This window comes from Tubulanus polymorphus, chromosome 3, assembly GCF_964204645.1.
Source record: "Tubulanus polymorphus chromosome 3, tnTubPoly1.2, whole genome shotgun sequence".
NCBI lineage: Eukaryota > Metazoa > Nemertea > Palaeonemertea > Tubulaniformes > Tubulanidae > Tubulanus > Tubulanus polymorphus.
The window spans coordinates 24,424,734-24,443,433 of NC_134027.1; the positions used below are offsets into that span (position 1 = coordinate 24,424,734).

Consider the following 18,700-nt stretch of genomic DNA (forward strand, 5'->3'; position numbering starts at 1 on the left):
CAAATATAGAGGAGAGCTCCGAGATTATCCCACGAAACTTAACAGCGGCAGGCGGACCGTGCCCGGCTGCCCGGCATCGTTTACGTTGCGGGATTGATGACGTTCTATTTTTCATCTTGTTCCATCCGACGACATTCATTTTTCGTATAATAAATTCTGAAATGTGTGAATCAGATTCCATGTATCCATTGCGTTTTTCGGATCAACGGGGATTACCCAGATTCCGGCGTGCCGCAGCCTACTGGCTTCAGAAGCATTGCACAACAAATGTTATTCTTCTGCATCGCTAGTTGAAGTTATTGTATTAAACGGATCAAAATTGCTTGAATGAAATTCAGAGTGGTTTACGGCATCCAATGTGAGGTAGAGAAATATCACAAATTTGTCAGGATTGAATTTCGCAGGGCATTTTATGTTAGCAAGTAAATTCTACGACAATGGAAGCAGAATTCTGAATCCCCGAATTCACATTTCTTAATTCACCGGTTTTGCTAAATAAGCGCAGAACATGAATAATAGAACGATTTGGACGTTGCTGATGTATACCAACCAATGAATCGTCTAAGCCACGAAAATTTGTGCGTATAACACTTATTTCAAATGAGAATTCAAAGAAATTAGATTTACATACGAAGTTTTGATAAAAGAACATCAAACTATGGCTGGAAAACTCTTGTTAAACCGTCAATGTAATTTGATTCAGTGCAGAATTTCGGTGAATGTTTTCTGTGATGAATGGTTCAAACTTAATCAAAACTACGACGACTGAAAAGATACAAAAGCTGATTGAATTCCATTTTGTATTCACTAGACTTTTCGTGGTTCCGAAAAGAACAACAATCGACCTGTTTTTACAGAGATTGCGGCATAGTACCTTATGAGATGTCCGATAGCAACATTACTAGCACGACTTTCGCATCGACAGCGCTGCAACTCAATCTATGTCAGCGAATTCAAACTCGTCCTGTTAAATGGATCAACAAATTCTGCGTATTCGTGTATTTATGCTGGTATCTACCGGCGTCTGTAGTGGGTTTAATATTCAACGCATTCACGTTGTTAGTTCTGAAACGATTTAAATCTGATGTTTATTTTCTAATCAAAATTCTCGCTTTAAACGATCTTACGTTTATGATCGCTACATTCATTCTGTATCCGCTGAGAACTGCGTACATTTACGCAGTTTTAGGGGATATTGTGTTTCGCAGGAATGACTGGTATTTTGGTTTGATTTTCATCTCAGTTTCTTTGCCATTTTTCTACATGTTTCAGATGACGCGTAACTGGTGCACTGTACTGCTCAGTCTAGAGCGGTTAATCGTCGTATTGTTTCCGATAAAATCTCGTAGATTTCCCATGAAGTTAGTATCGGTATGGGCGATGGTGTTGATTTCGCTGGTTAGTTTTTGTGGTCATTTCATTCAATTCCTACCGAACAATCGTCTCGAATTCATGAATTGTCCCGATCACTGGCCCTATATTACGATGCGTAAGGGTCGGTACTGGCGCAGTTGGTACCGCGGTTTCTTATGGCGTTACATAGTTTCAGAGCGATATCTCTTCATGTATCTCACTGTTATGATCCCAATTTGCCTTTTGACTCTAATCAACGTCATTCTTATTTGCGCGATATTTGTGCGTCGGGTTAATCGACGTTCAGAGCTCGGTGTAACTGATGAATCGTCTAGAAGGGAAATGAGGGTTTTAAAGATGGTTTTATCAGTAGTTTCGTTATTTATTATTTGCGAAGGTTTTGGTTTTATCGACCGTCTTATGGGTTTAAGATACATTCCGATGCTCGTGGGCGGGTCTATGAGACAAATTGCGATGGGATTTTCTATCGTCGATTCGTCATTGAACTTCATCGTGTATTGCTCGACGAATGGTAAATTCAGAAAAATAGCTATCGATATCTTTAACAAAGCCCGCACCAGGCATTCCAAGTAACTTTGCCGTCTGTAATGGTTGTGAAAAATTGATAGAGCCACAATGTTGCTTATCAATTTAATTGATGGGAATTGCGGAGTCAGATCAAACAAGTATGTACATATTCATTGATGGGCACATTTTACGATAAATCTAATACGATAATCGTAATCCAAGAATTGCATTAGGAAGGCAACTCACCCGAATATAAATCTCAGGAAATGAGACGTATGTACGATAATGATGGTATACCAGAAACCACCGGATTTGATCAGTCTTCGCAGATACGATGCACACTAGCAAACATCGCCTTTAGACCCGGGGCCTACCCTTTTTTTTCAGAGTTAATCCTTCCCAGCGTCCGTCCGTCGCATCAGAGTAATCGTACGAATCGATACATAAGGCGTACCGGCGATCTCTGTCAGTCTCGTCAGGCAATTTGATCTTACAAAAGAAATCCTATTTCGAAAGTAGCAAAGACTCTTGATATTCAAAACCAATTAAATGATATTTTCTACTCCCCGCCTAAAGAATCCGCGCTTACATATACGTGTCATATATTTGTACACACGATCCTAAATCGATGTGAAATGTCACCAAATTATGAGTCTGTTGTCAACTAATCACAAAGCACTGAAAAAGTGAAAATACTCTAATACTTTTCTTCAATGCCGAGACTAAATCATGAGTGCCGAGAATAGTCACAGATACAACGACAAAGTAGCCGTCGATCATACCGAGCTAGCTTTAGCCCGGGCCAACGACCCGGCGACTCTGTGCGCGAGTACCCCGCAAGATTCCGGCCTATGGAGTTTACAATGTTTCGCAACTGTAAGTACAGTAAGATGGATACGTGAATGGGTGGAATTCCAAATCGGTTAGGGTCGGGCTATGGGTCACGTGTTTGGTAGGTGGGGTCGGGCTAAATGGGGTGATACGGCAGGGTGGCGGGCCATGTACAGGGGTGTCCCGGGTTCGAACCCAGTAATTACTGACACTGATTCAGAGTTGTCCTTATTCCGAAGAGATGATGTACAGTCCCGGGTTCGAACCCAGTAATTATTGGCACTCATGAAATAGACGTGATGCCACACTACACCGTCTGGTGCTGCCGCTATGCTCAACATTAGCGGATTTTTTATACACTAACGTGAATTGTCTCTGGCAACCAAGGCAGAGAGTCTACTGCCAGAGTCAGTTCGTGTTAGTTTATGCAAAGGTTCAGAGTGGCTCTGACGCTAAATGCAAGATACAGGGTTCCCGGGTTCGAATCCAGTGGGACGATTTACTCATGGGCATGCCCGGGCTTTCTTGGGGTTCCTGGAAGGGATCGGGCCTGTAGGTGATTTCTGGGCCATGGCAACCAGTCAACAGGTGCGCACTATTGGACAGGCAACCAGTCTAGCGGTGGCGCGGCAATCCCATTGCAATACAATATCAAAATGGCGTAACACGAAAAGCGAAAACCTCACCTAATTCCAAACATTGCCACCCTCCTTTCCGACCCCTGAAGTCAGTATTTTAATATTTGGTAAGTGTTCGTAACATTGGTTTAAATTGCGAAAAATATTCCATCTCAGATATTGTGGGAAATCATTATTTCAGAGGCACATCGTACAACGAACGGTGCACATGGTGGTGCTCAGTCAAGCATATCGTCATTCCATCCTGATATTTCTAGACCCTTCCTTTACCCTGCTGTGTTGTAATGAATTTGTTCTTAAATGATTCCATCCACTGATTACATCGAAGAATGAAAACGGTGTGAGTTTATTTCATCTTTTAAATGTGTTCTTCATCGGTTTCTGAAATGAAAGAATATAATATTTAAGGCAATGGATATTTTGCCAATGCGGCATTATTTTAGTGAATGCTATTTTGCCAATGGCTATATACAATAAGATATAGTAATAAAATATAACAATAACATCATTATATTGGTTTTAACTTTTAGGGTTAGGGTTTCGATAGGGTTGGGGTCTAGAGGGTTAGGGTGAGGTTTAGGGTCCGTTTTTACCCCTAGGGATAGGGTTAGGGTAAGGTGAGGCTATAGTATATGTAGTGAAAATTTACATCAGGATTGCAAGAATCTCGGTGGTCAAGTAGGAAGACTTTATGCTAGCATTTTACTGGTCCGGGTTTGAGTCCCGCTCTATGCCCCTATTTTCTGTAAATCTGTTCTCCACACTTTCCTTGAATTTTTTAAGTCACGCACCTCAGTGCGCATACGCCGGGTCAATTAACCAATCAGAACGAACCATTGGCAAAAAACAAGAATAATCCCGCATTAATGGCATTGGCAAAATATCCACCACTGCCTTTATTTTAGCACCGCTTCTTATTGTGTGACAGAAAATTTTGAATGATGAAATAACCCCCGACAATCCTGACTTTTGAGGTGAGGGTAAACTGAAATCCTTCTTACTCCAATAGCCTGGGCCCTCTGCCTACCTGGGTCGCCGGATGATGACGTTAGACTAGCAATCCGCTGATCCGGGTTCGAATCCCGCTCTATGGTCCTAATTTCTCTAACTCTATTCTCCACACTTTCCTTGAATCTTTTAAGTGACGCACCTCTGTACGCATGCGCGTCGTCAATTAGCCAATCAGCGTCGTTGGCAAAATAGCGTTAACAGGAATAATGCCGCATTGGCAAAATATCCACTGACAATATTTAAACTATTCATGTTTCTTCATTACTTTCTTGTTTATATTTCATGTTCAACTCTAGATGCAAAATCTAAAGCGTGGATAGAAAAACCCCGTGAATAAATGAACTGCAGATTGGAGCGGACAATTTGATATGTAAGTTTGAATTCTATATGTGATATTTCTTCAGTTATTTCTAAGGAAAGAAAAAACAATCTTAGATTTGTCTATTTTAGGTATCACTTCAACATGTTCAATGGGAATTTTGATTCAGCGCAGGAAAACAAGGAATCACCCTCGGATTCTGCACAGGACATCAAGGAATCAGTGAACTTCACAATCAGACTTTTTTGTTTTCGCACCGGACATCAGGAATCACTATGGATTCGGCACAGGACATCAAGGAATCAGTGTTTCACAATCAGACTTTTGGATTCAGCACAGGACATCGGGAATCACTATTGGTGGAAATTCAAGATAAGTTGCATTTATCTTTATATATCGGTTGTTGACTTGATTTTAAGGGACCAGTTTCATAGTGTTTGATATAAAACCATGTTTTGAAGTGAAATCACAGAAACCTGTTGCACTTATTCTATCATTTCAAATTTCTATTACATGATTAGTACATGGTTGGGATTGTTATTATTTAAGTTAAAGCGATTTAAAGGTTTTCTAAATTGTGATCAGCTCAAATGTTATTTCTAATCAATATGAAACTGGTTCCTGATGTCAATTTTACAGCTGTTATCAATCATTTTCCTTCGTGACAATCAGATCATAGAGTAAATTGCTGTAGGCCTACTTATTTCATACTGATTGAACAGTGACAGATCCATGTAACATTGTGTACAGATACAGGGTACAGATCACTGCATTACTTCATCCTGTGATTGAACAGTGATTTAATGTTCTCTCATCTTCACTAGATTCCCATTTGTCTTAACTAAAACATCATTACATTTTAACTCATCTAACCGTGGGGTTCGGGGAGGGTGGGTAGGGTTGGGGGGAGGTAAGGGGTAGAGGGAGGGTGGGAGGGAAGGCGGGAGGGAAGGGGTGAGGGAGGGCGGGAGGGATGGGGCGAGGGAGCAGTGTTTTCAATAAGAAATTAGCAAGCCAGGTCCCTTTGAAAAACAGGAGGGTCCCCCCTATGTCACAGTCCCTGAAACAAAAGCTGGTTTGAAAAACAAGCGGGTCCTTTACAAACAACAGACGGGTCTGGGACCTGGCTCTTATTGAAAACACTGTGGGAGGGTGGGAGGGATGGGGTGTGAGAGGGATGGGTTCTCGGAGTGAGGTTGGGATGTAGGGGTCTAAGTGGGGGGTTGTTTAATGTCGGGTACAGATGGTTTAGGCAATGGGCCTAGTCTTGGAAGTTCAGGATATTTCAGAAAATGTGTCCCATCTTCATGATTGATAGAACACTATTATATCCGTGTTGACTGTTGACGCGATGAGGAGAGAATCCCACAATTATAACGAAAAAGTCCGAAAATGTAACTTCGAGATAGTAGTTTATTTCAACGTTTCGACTATATCCTAATTGTCATCTTCAGGAATAATGTTTCCCATCTTTTTATTATTCTAAGAAAGGATTAATCATTATGAAACACATCATGCGGCCACACGTGACTGAAACATGTCATGTTTCATGCTGTATAACCACCGGTCAATTGGATTACCGGTAGTTCTATTTTACTGGTTGTTATTTCTATCAGACCCGGGTTTGATTCCTCGGTGAGTGCGCGCGTAATTTCAACGTCACTTCTCTCAGTCGTTATGAGATAATTGCCCCCAGATTTTTGAACAGGGGCGTTTCAATTTTTGGGCCATCAAAAGTGGTCACGAATGAGTGTTATTTTTCGAATGATCACAAACTGCTCTTTGGCTCCGATCAAAATACGGCTTAATGAACAATTCAACAACAATCATACGTAATAATTACTGTGGATATCTGGCGGTTACTGCTTCTTTTTGAATACATTCAGCTGAAAGATGTATTTTATTTTCTTCTGTGCTATTTTAGAAACTGCTGTAAATACTGGTTCTGTAGCCTGACGACTTACAAAATTGTTGACGAGAGTCGAGATGCAGTCACATTCATCGCTGCTTCCTCTTTTTCTGCAGATTCTTAGACGGAGACCTATACTCTTCATTTTTTGAAGAAGAGTATATAACTAATTAGAAAAGTGATATGTTTTGTAATCACTTTTATGGATTTTCAGACACGCTTCATTTCGTGGAACAGCAGTAAATGGCACATTATATGTCCATTCATAGATATCCTTAATAATTAGTTGAATCCTTTTCGAAAAGAGATAGGACACATTTTCTGAAATAAACTTAACAGTTTATATGTGGGATGAGATTGACACGGAGAGACTATTGTTCTATTATTATATTCAGGATATTCTATTGATGATAGTATATTTCTACCTGTGACTTGTAATTCTATTCTAGACAGAATTTCAGGGGCTGTGAACTAATTATACTTATATCAGGAAATATTTTACTGAATTTAAAAGTTGTAAAAAGTTTAAGACATGATATTCAACCAGATATAGTTGTAGTTTTCGCAGGCTACCGCGACCTTCCTACTACATTGAGACTACATGAAAGCCACTTGAAATATCTGAAATTTCGCTTGCCCCCTCCAAAAGCTACTTGCCCTACACAAGCGGTTTGATTGGTGGCACTATCATCCGTTGTATCAAATGGGAAAAAAGCTTCGTGACATAAAACTGCAAGCCCTGTTGACAAGTGATAATGATAACCTTCTTGCCCTGATGAGAATATACTTGTCCCGGGCAATCGGACAAGTACTCTTAGATTGGACCCTGCTTTATACAAGATTAGTCCAATTCCTCTATTAAAAATATGCAACACTCAATTTCTCATGTTACGTACGTTTGCTCGTACAGCAGTGACAATTTGATGGCTAAAAACTGCTCCATGTATGAAAATTCATCTCTAGTGCCACATAGTTACTGAACTATGGTCATGAACTAAACTTTGCTTATCAAACTAGGGCCATAAAACTGACCCACCTTTAATGAGGGCCGCCAAATTTATACTCGTGTTGTTGAGCTACCCTGCTAGTCACCTTATCAGAACCATGGACCAAACTTTAACTCTTTGCTCACCAAAACAGGGCCATGAATGAAAAGTTGTACAAGTTATTTATGTTGTCTTCACAACTCTGTATATGAGAATGAAATGATTTATGTGGAACTAATGACAAAGTTAATGAAAGATTCATCTGTATCAGTGTTGCTGCTGGTGCTGCTGGTGCTGGTGCAACTTACACAACTTTTTGCTGTTTGTCTCTTAAAGATTAAACTTGATCCCAGTCGGAACTGATGAGAGTTCTAGTGAGACGATAAATAAAGAAAAGCCATATGAAAAGAAAAAGTATCAAGCGAACTGATATAAATGCTGATACAAAGAGTGGGGTCCGAGAGCAATTCGAAGGTTTAGTGTCCTGCACGCTTAGCGAGTGGGCAGGGGTCTATACCTACCTCGACTCAAAAAAGAAAATGAAATATAAAGAGTGGGGTCCGAGAGCAATTCGAAGGTTTAGTGTCCTGCACGCTTAGACGGCGGGCAGGGGTCTATTACCTACCTCGACTCAAGTGCTCAAAGTCAGAGAAAAGAGCAAAAACGAAAAATGGCAACGAAGGAAAATGGCTGTTTGAGTTTGATTCGTTCCACTGGGTTCGAGTGTTAACTTGAAAAGACAATCAAATTATAGTCAAACGGATTATCTATGATTATCTATTTAGTAAACATCAGCAGTTCATAATCAACGATTGATAAATCTTATGAATAAGGTTCCATAAAACAACTTGCTTATATAAAACCTCTAGTAGAGAGTATAGAAATATCTAATCTAACTATCAACTGTCATTGGTCCACAACAGTTTCATAATAAGAGTGACGACGTGAATTCGTGAAGCAACATAAATAGCCATCATTCGTGTCCTTGGTTTGTGGTTGCCCTTCTCACAACATTTTGTGGTGAGTGTGGAGGTTTGGTTTGGGCTTGTTTCCTCGGTTCAGGTGAACCCTCCGTGTACATTATTGATTAAGTTCGTTAAGTGCAATTGATTGAGGTTTTCAATTTATATATGAAATTGATATGATCGTGAAAAATTGCAAATCGTTTTGTAGTTATTGTACAGATGAGCGGTGTCTGAGGAGGAGACAAGTGAGTTGAGGAGGCATTGAGGGAGGGCTAGGTGGGAGGGCTAGGTGGGAGGGCATTGAGGGAGGGCTAGGCGGGAGGGAATTGAGGGATGGGGTGCGGGAGGATGGGAGGGAAGGGGTGCGGGAGGGTGGTAGGGATGGGGTGAGGGAGGGTGGGAGGGATGGGGCGAGGGAGGGCGGGAGGGAAGGGGCGAGGGAGGGCGGGAGGGAAGGGGCGAGGGAGGGCGGGAGGGAAGGGGCGAGGGAGGGCGGGAGGGAAGGGGCGAGGGAGGGCGGGAGGGAAGGGGCGAGGGAGGGAGGGTTGGGTATGGGAGGGTCGGGTCGGGAGGTTAGGTGAGTCGAAATGTTCTGATGTTTTAGTTAGACGGATGGGAATCTAGTGAAGATGAGAGAACATTAAATCACTGTTCAATCACAGGATGAAGTAATGCAGTGATCTGTAATCTGTATCTGTACACAATGTTACATGTATCTGTAATCAGTATGAAATAAGTACAGCAGTTTAATCTACAGAAATCCTGTACTGTTTCTGTCTGATAGATTGATAACTTTTGAGATGTTACATTCTGCTCTATTGTCACTGATTATTGTTTCTTTTTCTTTTAGTTAAACAGGCTCACTCATTAAAAAGTTAGGTAAGTACAAAACTCATAATGAATTTTTCTACAGAATTCTTCACAGTCTTTCTGTTATTGTTTTACTCTCATTTACAGGATGAGATACACACTGCAGCACCAGCAGCACCAGCAGCACCAGCAGCACCAGCAGCATCAGCACCAGCAGGTAAAACCTGTAAGAAATTTTTTTTTTAGAGAACTGTTCTATATAAAATATTATATCTGTTTATGTTTCCAGCATTCAATCACTCAAAGATCACTGCTTAGTTTGAAGTGAGTTTTCAATCGTTAAAACTCATTTATGCCCTGATCAAAGTTGGAATTATCGAGATCTTTATGTTTTTCATCATACATATTTTCAGTGAACAGAGCTATGGAGGTTTTTGCACCCAACAGTCAATCTCAAATACCGCTGGCTTGAAACATTAGTGAAAGTGGTAAGTTTTTGATTTGGTGTGAAACTGCTCTTATTTCGAACAGCTTAACTGACTATTTCTAACATTTGTTTTTAGGAGCTGAAATAAGTGGAACCCTTGACAGAATCTGTGAACAGTAAACATTGGGAATTCACTTCACATTTGTTAAAGATGGACATCACTTTAGATCCTCAAAACAAAAACAGTACCGGTAAATATCTCTACAGATTCTAGTCTCTTTTTGACTGTAAATTTATAAACTCATTTCCTGATTAGAAGCTATGTTAATGAGTGAAGGCGAATTTTCAATCACTTCTATTCTTGTCAAAGTTCAAATCATCAAAATTATACAACTTCTTTATTCCAGGGCCCAAAATGGAGCAGAACTTGCAGTAAACATTGCGCTCTACAAATCAAACACAAGTCATAAGTGGTTAGTTTTATATCGATTTATTGCAGTAATTTGTGATGATCTTCAAATCAAGTCCAATAAATGATGTGTTTTTGATCGGTCAATGTTGGCAGGTTTCAACGTTTTACTAGAAGACGCAGTCTAAAGCTACGATCAAACACCTCAGAAATCTGCATACACTCAACACATTGTGATAAATTACTCATTAACCTGGTGGGTTTTCTGTTAATCGAACACAAACAAATTGCTGTTTCTATTTATTTCATTAACCATATTCTGGCATAATTTTCTCCTTCCAGAATGCAATACACCCAATACTAATTGGAGCTGGAGAAATTAAGAATGTTCACCTTCAAAGAGTGAAGAAGCTCTAGTTGTTGCTGAAGCTGCTATACTTTTAAGAAACAAAGTAATTTTCTCTATATCCCGGTTCTTACTTGATATAAAACTTAACAGTTCAATTATTTATATATGTTTATTTTCTCTGAAAATCATCAGTGCTGCAGTCTGATTCGCAGTCAGGTAGAGACCGGCAACCAGTCTACATGTGCGCAGTATTGGACAGGCAACCAGTCTAACGGCGGCGCGGCGATCCCAATGCAATACAATATCAAAATGAAATGGCGTGCTTTACCATAACAGGAAAAGCGAAAACCTCACCTAATTCACCAAACATTGCCACCCTCCTTTCCGACCCATGAAATCAGTATTTTAATATTTGGTAAGTGTTCGTAACATTGGCTTAAATGGCGAAAAATATTCCATCTCAGATATTGTGGGAAATCATTATTTCAGAGGCACATCCTACAACGAACGGTGCACCGCACATGGTGGCGCTCAGTCAAGCATATCATCATTCCATCCTGATATTTCTAGACCCTTCCTTTACCCGGCTGTGTTGTAATGAATTTGTTCTTAAAGTGATTCCATCCACTGATTACATCGACCAGTGAAAACGGTGTAAGTTTATTTCATCTTTTAAATGTGTTGTTCATCGGTTTCTGAAAGAAGATAATACTTAAACTGTTGATGTTTCTTCATTACTTTCTTATTTATATATGTTCAACTCTAGATGCAAAACCTAAAGCGTGGATAGAAAAACCCCGTGAATAAATGAACTGCAGATTGGAGCGAACATTTGATTTGTAAGTTTGAATTCTATATTTTATATTTCTGCAGTTTAAGGAAAGAAAACAATCTTAGATTTGTCTATTGTAGGTATCACTTCAACATGTTCAATGGGAATTTGATTCAGCGCAGGAAAACAAGGAATCACCCTCGGATTCTGCACAGGACATCAAGGAATCAGTGAATTTTCACAATCAGACTTTTTGGTTTCGCACCGGACATCAGGAATCACTATGGATTCAGCACAGGACAACAAGGAATCAGTGTTTCACTATCAGACTTTTTCATATTCAACACAGGACATCAGGAATCAGTCTTAGATTCAGCACAGGACATCAAGGAATCAGTGTTTCACAATCACTATAGGTGGAAATTCAAGATAAGTTACATTTATCTATATTTATCGGTTGTTGAATTGATTTTAAGGGACCAGTTTCGAAGTGTTTGATATGAACCATGTTTTGAAATGAAATCACAGAAACCTGTTGCACTTATTCTATCATTTCAAATTTCTTAATATCGGTGAATATTTGGCTAGAATTAGTTGATGCCTCCCAAGGTTGGGATTGTTATTCTTTAAGTTTAAGCGGGTTTAAAGGTTTTCTAAATTGCGATCGACTCAAATGTTATTTCTTATCAATATGAAACTGGTTCCTGATGTCAGTTTAACAACTGTTATCAATCATGTTCCTTCTGACAATCAGATCATGTATATCTTTAGAGTTAGAATTTCTGTAGATTAAACTGCTGTACTTATTTCATACTGATTGAACAGTTACAGATACATGTAACATTGTGTACAGATATTGAGATACAGATCACTGCATTACTTCATCCTGTGATTGAACAGTGATTTAATGTTCTCTCATCTTCACTAGATTCCCATCCGTCTAACAAAAACATCATTACATTTCAACGCATCTAACCGCAGGGTTTGGGGAGGGTGGGTAGGGTTGGGGTGAGGGAGGGCGGGAGGGAAGGGGTCCGGGAGGGTGGGAGGGATGGGGCGAGGGAGCAGTGTTTTCAATAAGAAATTAACAAGCCAGGTCCCTTTGAAAAACAGGAGGGTCCCCCTATGTCACAGTCCCTGAAACAAAAGCTGGTTTGAAAAAACAGGCGGGTCCTTTACAAACAACAGACTGGTCTGAGACCTGGGACCTGGCTCTTATTGAAAACACTGCAGGAGGGTGGGTGGGATGGGTTCTCTGAGTGAGGGTGGGATGTAGGGGTCTAAGTTGGGGCGTTGTTTAATGTCGGGTACAGATGGTTTAGGCAATGGGCCTAGTCTTGGAAGTTCAGGATATTTCAGAAAATGTCCCATCTTCATGATTGATAGAACACTATTATATCCGTGTTGATGCGATGAGGAGAGAATCCCACAATTATAACGAAAAAGTCCGAAAATGTTACTTCGAGATAGTAGTTTATTTCAACGTTTCGACTATATCCTAATAGTCATCTTCAGGAATAATGTGTCCCATCTTTTTATTATTCTAAGAAAGGATTAATCATTATGAAACACATCATGCGGCCACACGTGACTGAAACATGTCATGTTTCAAGCTGTATAACCACCGGCCAATTGGACTAGTTCTTTTCTACTGGTTGTTATTTCTATGAGACCCGGGTTTGATCCCCGGTGAGTGCGCGCGTAATTTCAACGTCACTTCTCTCAGTCGTTATGAGATAATTGCCCCCAGATTTTTGAACGAGGGCGTTTCAATTTTTGGGCCATCAAAGGTGGTCACGAATGAGTGTTATTTTTTGAATGATCACAAACTGCTCTTTGGCTCCGATCAAAATAGGGCTTAATGAACAATTCAACGACAATCATACGTAATAATTACTGTTGATATCTGGCGGTTACTGCTTCTTTTTGAATACATCCAGCTGAAAGATGTATTTTATTTTCTTCTGTGCTATTTTAGAAACTGCTGTAAATACTGGTTCTGTAGCCTGACGACTTACAAAATTGTTGACGAGAGTCGAGATGCAGTCACATTCATCGCTGCTTCCTCTTTTTCTGCAGATTCTTAGACGGAGACCTATACTCTTCATTTTTTGAAGAAGAGTATAGAACTAATTAGAAAAGTGATATGTTTTGTAATCACTTTTATGGATTTTCAGACACGCTTCATTTCGTTGAACAGCAGTAAATGGCACAGTATATGACCATTCATAGATATCCTTTATAATTAGTTGAAGCCTTTTCGAAAAGAAAGGACACATTTTCTGAAATAAACTTGACAATTTATATGTAAAGATTGAAACGGAGAGACTATTGTTCTATTATCATATTCAGGATATTCTATTGATGACAGTATATTTCTACCTGTGACTTATAATTTTGTTCTAGACATAATATAAGGGACTGCGAACTAATTATACTTATTATCAGGAAATATTTTACTGAATTTAGAAGTCTTAAAAAGTTTAAAACATGATATTCAACCAGATATAGTTGTAGTTTTCGCAGGCTACCGCAACCTTCCTACTACATTGAGACTACATGAAAGCCACTTGCCCATGGGGCAAGCATATCTGAAATTCCGCTTGCCCCCTCCAAAAGCTACTTGCCCTACACAAGCGGTTTAATTGGTGGCACTATCATCCGTTGTATCAAATGGGAAAAAAGCTTTGTGACATAAAATTGCAAGCTCTGTTGACAAGTGATAATGATAACCTACTTGCCCTGATGAGAATATACTTGTCCCGGGCAATCGGACAAGTACTCTTAGATCAGACCCTGCTTTATACAAGATTAGTCCAATTCCTCTATTAAAAATATGCAACACTCAATTTCTCATGTTACGTAGGTTTGCTCATACAGCAGTGACAATTTGATGGCTAAAAACTGCTCCATGTATGAAAATTCATCTCTAGTGCCACATTAGCCGCGATCACACGAGCATTTTTGGAACAACTGTTCACACGGGTGCCAAATGAGGCCTGAGCCAAATTTGGCCCGACCAAAAATGTCGGACCAGGCCCGAGCCTAATTTTAGCACCAGACAAATGATTGTGTTTGAATTGCAACTAGCACCGGAAATGATCCACTTCGCTTTGTTTGAGCATTGTTTAGTATCAAGTGAATGGTTTGCGTGTGAACGCGCTCTCTAATTAGGCTCGGGCCAAATTTGGCCCGAGCCTGATCGGTGCCAATTTGGCCCGGGCCAAATCTTCTCCGTGTGATCGCGGCTATAGTTACTGAACTATGGTCATGAACTAAACTTTGCTTATCAAACCAGGGCCATAAAACTGACCAACCTTTAATGAGGTCTGCAAAATTTATACTCGTGTTATCGAGCTATATTTACCCTGCGTGGTCACCTTATCAGAACCATAGACCAAACTTTAACTCTTTGCTCACCAAAACAGGGCCACGAATGAAAAGTTGTACTGTAAGTTATTGCTGTTGTCTTCACAACTCTGTATTTGAGAATGAAATGATTTATGTGGAACTAATGACATAGTTAATGAAAGATTCATCTATCAGTGTTGCTGCTGGTGCTGGTGCAAATTACACAACTTTTGGCTGTTTGTCGCTTAAAGATTAAACTTGATCCCAGTTGGAACTGATGAGAGTTCTAGTGAGACGACAAATAAGGAAAAGCCATATAAAAAAAAGAAAAAATATAAAGCGAACTGATATAAATGCTGATATAAAGAGTGGAGTCCGAGAGCAATTCGAAGGTTTAGTGTCCTGCACGCTTAGCGAGTGGGCAGGGGTCTATTCCTACCTCGACTCAAAAAAGAAAATGAAATATAAAGAGTGGGGTCCGAGAGCAATTCGAAGGTTTAGTGTCCTGCACGCTTAGAGGGCGGGCAGGGGTCTATACCTACCTCGACTCAAGTGCTCAAAGTCAGAGAAAAGAGCAAAAACGAAAAATGGCAAACGAAGGAAAATGGCTGTTTGAGTTTGATTCGTTCCACTGGGTTCAAGTGTTAACTTGAAAAGACAATCAAATTATAAACGGATTATCTATGATTATCTATTTAGTAAACATCAGCAGTTCATAATCAACGATTGATAAATCTTATGAATAAGGTTCCATAAAACAACTTGCTTATATAAAACCTCTAGTAGAGAGTATAGAAATATCTAATCTAACTATCAACTGTCATTGGTCCACAACAGTTTCATAATAAGAGTGACGACTGGAATTCGTGAAGCAACATAAATAGCCATCATTCGTGTCCTTGGTTTGTGTTTGCCCTTCTCACAACATTTTGTGGTGAGTGTGGAGGTTTGGTTTGGGCTTATTTCCTCGGTTCGGGTGAACCCTCCGTGTACCTCCCCCTTCCTTACAACATTATTGATTAAGTTCGTTAAGTGCAATTGATTGAGGATTTCAATTTATATATGAAATTGATATGATCGTGAAAAATTGCAAATTGTTATGTAGTTATTGTACAGATGAGCGGTGTCTGAGGAGGAGACAAGAGAGTTGAGGAGGCATTGAGGGAGGGCTAGGTGGGAGGGCTAGGCGGGAGGGCATTGAGGGATGGGGTGCGGGAGGATGGGAGGGAAGGGGTGCGGGAGGATGGGAGGGAAGGGGTGCGGGAGGGTGGGAGGGAAGGGGTGCGGGAGGGAAGGAGGGCGGGAGGTAAGGGGTGCGGGAGGGAAGGGCCGCGGGAGGGAAGGGGCGAGGGAGGGCGGGAGGGAAGGGGCGAGGGAGGGCGGGAGGGATGGGGTGAGGGAGGGCGGGAGGGTTGGGGTTTGGGAGGGTCGGGTCGGGAGGTTAGGTGAGTCGAAATGTTCTGATGTTTTAGTTAGACGGATGGGAATCTAGTGAAGATGAGAGAACATTAAATCACTGTTCAATCACAGGATGAAGTAATGTAGTGATCTGTAATCTGTACACAATGTTACATGTATCTGTAATCAGTATGAAATAAGTACAGCAGTTTAATCTACAGAAATCCTGTACTGTTTCTGTCTGATTGATTGATAACTTTTGAGATGTTAAATTCTGCTCTATTGTCACTGATTATTGTTTCTTTTTCTTTTAGTTAAACAGGCTCACTCATTAAAAAGTTAGGTAAGTACAAAACTCGTAATGAATTTTTCTACAGAATTCTTCACAGTCTTTCTGTTATTATTTTACTCTCATTTACAGGATGAGATACACACTGCAGCACCAGCACCAGCAGGTAAAAAACCTGTAAGAAATTTTTTTTTTAGAGAACTGTTCTATATGAAATATTATATCTGTTTATGTTTCCAGCATTCAATCACTCAAAGATCACTGCTTAGTTTGAAGTGAGTTTTCAATCGTTAAAACTCATTTATGCCCTGATCAAAGTTGGAATTATCGAGATCTTTATGTTTTTCACACATATTTTCAGTGAACAGAGCTATGGAGGTTTTTGCACCCAACAGTCAATCTCAAATACCGCTGGCTTGAAACATTAGTGAAAATGGTAAGTTTTTGATTTGGTGTGAAACTACTCTTATTTGAAACAACTTAACTGACAATTTCTAACATTTGTTTTTAGGAGCTGAAATTAGTGGAACCCTTGACAGAATCTGTGAACAGTAAACATTGGGAATTCACTTCACATTTGTTAAAGATGGACATCACTTTAGATCCTCAAAACAAAAACGGTACCTGTAAATATCTACAGATTCTAGTCTCTGTTTGACTGATCATGTTAATGAGTGAAGGCGAATTTTCAATCACTTCTATTCTGGTCAAAGATCAAATCATCAAAATTATACAACTTTTTTATTCAAGGGCCCAAAATGGAGCAGAACTTGCAGTAAACATTGCGCTCTACAAATCAAACACAAGTCAGAAGTGGTGAGTTTTATATCGATTTATTGCAGTAATTTGTGGTGATCTTCAAATCAAGTCCAGAAAATGATGTGTTTTTGATCGGTCAATGTTGGCAGGTATCAACGCTTTACTAGAGGACGCAGTCTTAAAGCTACGATCAAACACCTCAGAAATCTGCATACACTCAACACGTTGTGATAAACTATTCATTAACCTGGTAGGTTTTCTGTTAATCGAACAAAAACAAATTGCAGTTTCTCTTTATTTCATTAACCATTTTCTGGCATAATTTTCTCCTTCCAGAACGCAATACACCCAACACTAATTGGAGCTGGAGAAATTAAGAATGTTCACCTTCAAAGAGTGAAGAAGCTCTAGTCGTTGCTGAAGCTGCTATTAGTTTAAGAAACATAGTAATTTTCTCTCTATACCTGGTTCTAGCTTGTTTTAAAACTTCACACTTCAATTATTTATATATGTTTATTTTCTCAGAAAATCATCAGTTCTCTTAACTTCATGACATTATGACTCTTGGAAGTGAAATTCTGCTAGATGGCACTGAGCTAATCCGATACAAGTTTAGAAATGGTGAGTTTTTCATCACTCCACTGCTCTAAATTGATAATATTCGAACAATAAATTATTCTGTACCGAATTTTATGTGTGATTATCCGGAAAGAAGTGCGGCTGCTGCTGATGCTGCTGCTGATGCTGAATCCTCAATCAATTCTGCTCAACACTAGTTTGAAAACGATTGATTTTCTAATTGAATTTAGCCCCAATTTCTGACTGCTATAATTTTCTTAATACGTTGCTAATTCTTTTCATAGTATAATGATTTATTGCAGCATGAAATTTGTCAAATAGAATAATTTGAAAACTGATCAGAGATTGAATATTGGTGTTGGATTATCAAGAATTATAAGGTAATTATTCATTCTAGTTTCCGAAATATTTCATGAAAACAATTCCCACTTGCCTGTTAATTCAATCGAACATTTTCAACATAATATTTGCAGACGCAAGTTTTCTCTCCCTTTCTAGGACGAAGTGGGGACCAATATTCCATTTGACAAGGACAGGGACTAGCCATCTAGCTGGAGATTGATATGCTGCCACTCATTTCCGAGATGTGTAATTTTAAAGTTTAAAGTCAAATATATTACCGGTATTATATTGTGCTGGCTGGCACGGGATGGTGACTGTTGTTCTGTTTGTGATGGTTTCATGGACTGCGTATCACATATCCATAAAAACAATTGAGTTATCCCCTGATTTGTCTCACAAAGCTGTAACGTAATTTTTGCTAACAAAGCCCGTCTCGGGCATAGAATAATGATTTAAACCTCGCTATATGCAAATTTAAAAGATTCAGAATCAAGAATCAGAATCAAAATAGTGAAAGCAAATGAAGAAATAACTAGAACAACCTATGCCTAAAATAACAAAACCTCTCAACAAGCACTTAAACACCCTCTAGCTTTACTTTCCACTATTAACTTTTTTTCCCTCTCTATTTTTCCCTGTTTTGGTTATTTCTTCAGACTTGACGATGGTCTCTAG

At 39.6% G+C, this 18,700-nt stretch overlaps 1 long non-coding RNA gene across 1 annotated transcript; it reads left to right on the forward strand.

Moving 5' to 3' along the window:
• Positions 1-16,855: 16,855 nt before the first annotated feature.
• LOC141902877 (uncharacterized) lies at positions 16,856-17,725 on the forward strand. Its single transcript, XR_012618966.1, has 5 exons — positions 16,856-16,965; positions 17,096-17,161; positions 17,254-17,354; positions 17,441-17,550; positions 17,630-17,725. It is a non-coding gene; the product is annotated as an uncharacterized LOC141902877 (long non-coding RNA).
• Positions 17,726-18,700: the final 975 nt, after the last annotated feature.